The sequence below is a fragment of the Chiloscyllium plagiosum genome, unplaced genomic scaffold (genome assembly GCF_037043375.1).
Source record: "Chiloscyllium plagiosum isolate Xiang-an unplaced genomic scaffold, Cpla_swu_hap1 HiC_scaffold_5, whole genome shotgun sequence".
Taxonomy (NCBI): Eukaryota; Metazoa; Chordata; class Chondrichthyes; order Orectolobiformes; family Hemiscylliidae; genus Chiloscyllium; species Chiloscyllium plagiosum.
The window spans coordinates 116,191,437-116,199,711 of NW_028270143.1; the positions used below are offsets into that span (position 1 = coordinate 116,191,437).

At 37.9% G+C, this 8,275-nt stretch overlaps 1 long non-coding RNA gene across 1 annotated transcript; it reads left to right on the forward strand.

Moving 5' to 3' along the window:
- On the forward strand, positions 1–7,738 carry LOC148150014 (uncharacterized). The gene is made up of 2 exons (XR_015757276.1): positions 1–183; positions 6,090–7,738. It is a non-coding gene; the product is annotated as an uncharacterized LOC148150014 (long non-coding RNA).
- The last annotated feature ends 537 nt before the right edge of the window (positions 7,739–8,275 follow it).

An 8,275-nucleotide genomic window follows, 5' to 3' on the forward strand; every position in this document is an offset into this window, starting at 1 on the left:
TTAGGAACTTTGTATTTTCTTTCATGTTCATAAGTCATTTCTGGTAACCTGATGTGCATTATAATCTCTCTCAGATATATTAATCATTCCTGTGCACCAAATTGTGTGGCTGAGGTGGTGACCTTTGAGAAGGGACATAAAATAATCATCAGCTCCAATCGTAGGATTCAAAAAGGAGAGGAGGTGGGTCCATCTTGTCAATAGACTGCATCATTAAAATGGTTTCATACTGTATTGTGTATAACCTGACTAATGCTTACCCGAAATAAAATCAGACCATTTGTACTTGTTACTGAGTGATTGTAGTTGGTAATAGAGAAGAACCAAGTTCTGATTTAAATCTGTAATTTGGCATATAATTTTTTCAATGATTAGCTGAACCCCATTTGATACATGCAGAGCACGTCATTGGTGAGATTAGGCCTTTCAAGCGCACACCATCCAGACGCTATAAGATCATTTACACTTAGCAGCAGAATTAGGCCTTCGGGTCTTCTGTCCCATTTGATCATAGCTGATATATTTCTCAACCCCCATGCTGCTGCCTTTTCCCCTGACTCTTGATTCCCTTATTAATCAAGAATCTATCTATCATTTGTCTTAAATACACTCAATGGCTTCCCCAACCTTTTGTGGCAGTGGGTTCTATAGATTCATCAACCACTGGCTGAAGAAATTCCTCCTCATCCGTAGATCTTAAAGGTCTTGCCTTTATTCTGAGGGCAAGCCCTCTGGTCATGGTCTCTCCTGCAAGTGGAAACATCATCTCCACATCTATCCAGGCCTCTCGGCATTCTGTAAGTTCCAGTAAGATTTCCCCTCATCCTAGTAAACACCAGCAAATATGGACTCAGAGTGCTCAACCGTTCCCCATTATTCTCTGGATCATTCTTGCAGACATCCTCTGAATCCCCTGCAAGTCTAGCACATCCTTTCTTTGATATGGGGCCCTAAACTGCTTACGGTATTCCAAATTCAGTCTGACCAGAACCTTATACAGCCTTAGCAGTACAACTCCTCTCTTGTATTCTAGCCCTCTTGAAATATATACGAACATTGCATTTCCCTTCCTAACTGCCATCTGAACATAAGATGAAACATTGTTCTTCACAGAACAGAATAGAAGTAACAAAAATAGCTGCAAATCAGGAAATGGAAGGGAAGGAGGAACTCACAGGAAAGTTACGTTTACCAAGAAAGTGGCATTGTGTGAAGTGATGGAGCTCCTGTGACAAGTCCTTTGATCTTAATGGACTTGATCCAGGGGTGGGGGTGAGTCTTAAAAAAAAAAGGTGGTTAGTGAGATTGTCGATGTGTTGGTTTAAACTTTTCAAAATTCCCTCAATTTGAAGATGATTCTCTTCAGGTGAAAAATCAAATACAACTCCTTTATTCAAAAAGGGAGGGAGACCAAAAGTAGTAAACTACAGGCAAGTTAACACCAGCCCAAGAGAAGATCTTAGAAGCTATTACTAATGACATTATAGCAGGACACTTAGAAAAGATCAGTGGAATTAAGGGGATTCAGCATGTTCTTGTGGAAGGAAAGTCATATTTAAGCAATTTATTGGATTTCTTTCAGGGAATGACGTATGAGCCAGTGGATGGTATAATGTATTTAGATTTCCAGAAGGCATTTGATTAGGAGCTCCATCAAAAGTTATTGTGGAAGCTAAAAGCTCCTAGTGTAAAGGGTAACACGTTGGCATGAATAGGAAATTAGCTGGCCATTTATTTACCAGGATGTTGCCTGATATGAAGGGAATCCTTATGAGGATAGATTGAGGGACTTGAGGCTGTTTTCGTTAGAGAGAAGGTTGAGAGGTGACTTAATAGAGGCATACAAGATAATCAGAGGGTTAAATAGGGTGGACAGTTAGAGCCTATTTCCTCGGATGGTGATGGCTAGCAAGAGAGGACATAGCTTTAAACTGAGAGGTAGTAGATAGAGGACAGATGTCAGCAGTAGGCTCTTTACTCAGAGTAGTAAGGATGTAGAATGCCCCACCTGAAACAGTAGTGAACTTGCCAACTTTAAGGGCATTTAAATAGTCATTGGATAAATATATGGATGATAATGGAATAGTGTAGGTTAGACTGGCTTTAAATTGGTTTCACAAGTCAGCGCAACATCAAGGGCCGAAGGGACTGTACTGCACTGTGATGTTCTATGTTGTAATAGAAAGCAAAGTAGGCATAAATGGGCCATATTCTCTATGGCAAGTTGTGATAAATGGTGTACCGCAGAGACCAGTGTTGGGTTCTCATCTTTTTTTCAATTTTATATGAAATATTTATATGAAGGAATTACAAGTTTGACTGCTAAATTTATTGATATGAAGTTGGGCAGAAGAAGTAGTTATGAAGAGAACATAAGGGAGCTACAGAGAGGGAGAGATTCTCAGTTTGAGCAAAGACCTGGTAAATGGAATATAATGTGGGAAAATGTGAAATTATCAATTTTGGCAGGCAGAATAAAAAGCAGCATATTCTCTAAATGGTGAGATCTTGCAAGGCTCTGAGATGCAGAAGGATCTGAATGTCATAATTTTTGACTTGCTAAAGTTAGTTCGCACATACATCAAATAACTAAGAACATTAATAGAATATTATCAGTGATTGGAAGGGGAATTGAATAGCAAGGTTATGCTTCTCAGTTGCACAGGTGATAGCACATCTGGAGTTGTGTGCACAGAATTGTCTCCTTATTTTGGGAAGGATGGAAATGCGTGAAGTGGTTCAGCGAAGTTTTACTGGACAAATATCTGGAATAGTTGGTTATCTTCAGAGAAATGTTTGAACAAGGTCAACTTGTATCTGCTAGAGTTAAAGATTAAAAGATTAATTGAAGCACATAAGATCCTGAGCAGTCTTGACCTGATGAATGGAGCGACGATGTTTCCTCTTGTAGGTGAATCTAGAACTGGGGGTCAGATGATTAAAAACAAGAGGCCATCCACTTACAACAAGAAAAGGAATTTCTTCCTCTAAGGGGGTCATGAGTGTTTGAAACTTTCTTCCAGAAAAGATGGTTTAAAAAAAACATTAGAATCCCTACATTGTGTAAAGAGACCATTTTTCCCACTAGGTCTGCACCAACCCTCCAAAGAGTGTCCCACCCAGACCATGTGCCCCATCCTATTCCTATACCCCATATTGATCATGGCCAATCTACCGAACCTGTATGTCTTTGGACTGTGGGAGGAAACCAGAGCTTCTAGAGGAAACCTGCGCAGACATGCGAGAATGTGCAAATTCCATGCAGACAGTCACCTGAGACTGGAATCATACCTGGGTCCCTGGTGCTGTGAGAAGTGGTGAAAACAGTCTTTTAATCTTTTTTTTTAAGGCAGAGATGGATAACGTATTCTCATGGAGAATTTATTAGGAATAAGCAGTAATGTGGAGTGATGAATCAACCATGATCATATTTGCTTTTATGATCATATTGTATGTTAGAGCTGACTTAACAGACTGAGAGTAGTCTACTCCTGCTTCTGAATAGTTTGTTCATGAATAACATATGTCAATGGACTCTTAATCCAGAACACTGCTCAGATGTTGTGGCTGAGACTTCAAATCGCTGGTATTTTAAATTAATCAACATCTGGAATAAAAAGTTTAAAATATTATATGTATTAATGATCAGTATGACCTACAAGAACAGAACAAATCAATTGTCAACAAACCAAATGCTATCCCTCGAAACATTTTCCATTTGTTACCATGTTTTGCTGTTAATGAGACAGTTTTCAATCTCGTTCAACAGTGTACAATTTTCAGCCTTCAATATTGCTGCAAAGAGACATGTGGCCAAAATTTTCATTTTACACTCATCTTGGTAAACCTGCATACATTTTTCTCCTGTCTTGTTTGAAATTTTACATTCCTGTATTTAGCTTCCCTACAGTGTGGAAACAGGCCCTTCAGCCCAACTAGTCCACACTGACCCTCCGAAGAGTAACCCACCCAGACCCAGACCCATTCCCCTAACTAATGCACCTAACTCTACGGGCAATTTAGCATGACCAATTCACCTAACCTGCACATCTTTGGACTGTGGGAGGAAACTGGAGCACCCAGAGGAAACCCACGCAGGCACGGGGAGAATGTGCAAACTCCACACAGACAATCGCCCGAGGCTGGAATTGAACCCGGGTCCCTGGTGCTGTGAGCCACCGTGCCGCCCTATTTGTCCTGATAAAGTGCAAACAGAAAGACTTCAGCAAAACGTCTCTCTTTTCAGTCGTACTCAAATTCTGTTCAACTTTCATACTCCTCAATTTCTTTCTGTGTGAAACTTTGAATTTTAGAAAAGCATTTGACACACTTTATATTGAAAATGTTCCCCATAATGGAGGTGCACTCGGGTGTTGGACTGAGGTAGACAAAGTGAAAAATCACACAACACCAGGTTATAATCCAACAGGTTTATTTGGAAGTACGAGCTTTTGGAGCTCTGCTCCTTCATCAGGTAGCTAGTGGCAGGATCATAGGGTACAGAATTTACTATAAATGAGGTAACCAGTTCCGTGGTCTCTATTGTTACAATGTGTTTGAGATCTAACTGGCCGGTCCTTCGAGGTCTGATTGCTGTTTTATAAAATCATGTGGAAAAGTAGATTTTTTTTAAAATTCTTGAGGGTTAAACAGCTTTGCCCACTCCGCCCATGTCTCATCCAAATACTACGAATGTTTAAAGGGTTAAATTACAAGAACAAGCTGCAAATCGTTACTTGTATTCCCTTAAATTTGATGCAAGGTGGTGATTTCATGATGCTTGTTAAAAGGATAATTAGATTTAATAGGATAGGTACAAAAACTGGTTTGAGATGAAATTCATTCTGAACGTTGCTGGGCATTCTGTTCCCCATGAGTAGAGGAGGCGGTACCATTGAATATTTTTAAGGCTAAGTTGGATAGATTCATGATTGACAAGGGTTATGGGATAGAGCACACTGGAAGGCTGAATGCCTACTCTTGCTCCTAATTTGTATTTTGTTGTATTTTCTTTGAGATGGAAAATATGACTGGAGGAGATAATATTGAAATTAGAAATACAGCACTAAGGGATGAAATCACAAAGCACTTTTTCCAAGTGTATAGTGAATATCCCAGAATCACCACCTCCTATAGGAAGGTTTTGGATGCTGGTCATTTGAAATTTTGGAGAGCAAGATGGGCAGATTTTTATTGGGTAAGGTTATTGAGAGATTTTGATCAAAGAGTGAATGGAGTTGAGATACTAATCAGTTGGTTGGTCTATTTCTGACTATAAATGCATAAATTTATTCACCCAGGAATGTATATTTGTAGGGAATTTATCATTCAGCTATTTCAAGAATTCTATTAAATTAGAGACTCTACTGATTCCCTTAGAACAACACATTCTAGTTCAGGGGGAAACATTTTGTCTCATTCACTTTGTCCAAATAAGCATTTTAACTCACGTAAACTACCTACCTGAACCCAATAATATGTTTCAAGGATCTGAAAGAGATCTATTTTTCTAAATCAACGATGAATTGTAATAGTGACCACATTCAGATATCATGCCCTTCTCAACAAGAACTGCACTCATAGAAGGAAGCAACCCACTAGACACTCAAGGAGATAGGTAGGCAAGCAAGAGATAAGCAGTAAATATGCCCTTGCCATCATAACTCACATCTTGCAAACAATATTTTAAAATATAATAAAAAAAATTAGTGCTGTAATATTCAGGAAACAGTGAGCAATTTCACAGTAAGTGCTATGTTTGGTACTGCATTTTTCATTAATGATGTAAAAGTTACATAACAGTACAGTTGGTTATTGTCAGGAGGCCTTTAGCCATCCTTTTTGCTTCAAACTCATGCTTGGAAATCTGAAGAAAGTGTTGTAGATGTGAATTTTCTGTTAATTGTAAGCATTCTAATGGAAATACTTGCTAGAATCAACATCACACTGCTGGAATTTGCTTACTTAATTCTAAATCTGTACAGTGGCTTGGTTTATAATTGCAAAGGAATGTGTTTTTCAGCTTTATTAAGTCTTTTGTAGCTGTTTCTTCTAACTCAGTCACTGATGAGAAGCCTTTTCTATTGCAGCTATCATATGACTACAAGTTTGATTTTGAAGATGACCAGCACAAGATCCCATGTCACTGTGGAGCTGTAAACTGCCGCAAATGGATGAACTAACAGCATTCCTTGCAATATTTCTGGGGTTCGCTTGTCCCTGGGAAAAGATGCTTACCATGTTTTTTTTATAAAGAAATAAGCCTGGAGCTCTCAAATGATTTTCCTCATCTCCAGCAGCAGCACAGAATTCTGTAACAAGCATAAACTAAAGACTGGCTAAGTCGCCAGTTGCCCATCTGTTCAATTATAATGCAGGTGGAAGCAGATTACTAAATGGTCTAGCACTGGAGTTACTGTCCTGTATTAACTAAAAATGAGAAATGGTTTTATTAGGAAAAGAACCAATGGCTAACCTGCTTTCAAGTAGGATAGGCACTTATGAATGTAGGACTGAATTCACCAGCTAGAGGAAGGATCAACAGTGCTGGCCACAGCCTTATTTGCAAGGGGCAGGCCCTCTAATTTAAAAATAAATAAATAATTAAAAAGTAGACACCACTGAACAAGGAATGTACTGAGATGACTTCCTTAGGGATACAGCTAAGGGAAATAACTTGCACTAAAAAAAAAACATTTAAAATACTTGATTCCATGAGTCAGTTTATTGTAGTTTTTTGATTTCTGTATGATAAAAGAGAAACATTTTTGTATTTATTGGATAAGTGAATGAAGCTATTTTTAAAAATAAATGTAGAAGAAAGCCAAGCTGCTGCTGTTACCTGCAGATATAAAATCCTGTTACTTTGTACAAAGTGTAAATAGAATGATGAATAAACAGTATAAAAACAAATGACCAAATGCTACCTGACGCTGCAGCTGTTTGCTTTTAGTGGAGTCCCCTGAGTCAGGTTCCATGGCATATAATTTTAACCAACTGTGAATTAGGTTCAAAACCACACCCAGGTAGTGACAAGGAGCCCCTTTAGCAAACCTAGATATAAAGGTAGAGGATTGCTGACATAAAATATTCAGCAAAATCATGTAAGAGTTGTAGCCTCAAAGAATAGTTTTTATTTTTAAGCAAAATTATGAGATGTAATTATGCTAACACTGCAGGATTTTTGACAATAGGGTTTTGGAATAAATGAGAAAATAGGCACAAAAATATTATTTGTATGGATTGTTTTGTTTACATTTCTTTAAACAAACACTGTTTTGTGTTGGCTTATAGAGGTTTAAAATATGCATTTTGAACCAGGTTAGCTTTATTTTGTACTTACAGAAAAGAAATAACTGGTACTGACACTTCACAATTATTAAGTTCAAATGAAGTTTGTGTGCACATTATCAGTAAACTGTTATATTCAATGAAACGGTCATAAAATGTAATGTATATGGCATGTTGTATTTTTTACCTTGCAGAAGAAATCAAATGTACATAGTTCTTGATAAATAGCTGTATGAATTTGTTTCTTGGATTTTTTTTTCTCTTGTACAATAATATTCCAACATCCTACCAGTATTTGTCCTACAGTTTTTTTTGTCCTGTATAATAGTATCTAATGTTGGGAAAAAAAGCAGCTTTTTTTTGAAGTATAAAGAGTGTTATTGGGTTTTGGAGTTTGTGCAACCAGATTAGATCAGCATTTACAAATAAAATATTTTACATCTATGAACAGTGTTTTCGTTGTGAATAGAATTGTCTTCTCTTGCTGCCAAAATGCGTGTTTATCTTGATATATTACTTTTGTTCAACTTGGAGCAATTGATGATCTCAAATATTTATGTAGTTAGTCATCTCCAAACCTTTGGACAAACTGCACAATGCCTAAGATTGTAAGGCTGTAATCTGGTGGATGCATACAGTTTCACAGTAAATGGATTAGCGGGAAATAAGTACGGGATGAGGGAAACCGAAAGAAGGAAGCATTTTCAGTGGCATACCAGTCAGCAGATGGGGTTAAATGAAACGTGCTAAACAAAAGTTGTATTTATTCACATGATGTGGATATCAGTGAAGCATCAGCATTTGTTGCCCATCCCCAGTTGCCCTTGAAGGTAAACCACTGTTAATGCACTCCGTGCTGTTTTAGTTAAGGCTTTTAAAGGCCCGGTGACAACAGTGGAACAGTGATATAGCTCCAAGTCAGGCTGGTGTGTGACTTGAAGGGGAAAATTACAAGTGGTATCTGCACCCTTTGATCTTATCAATG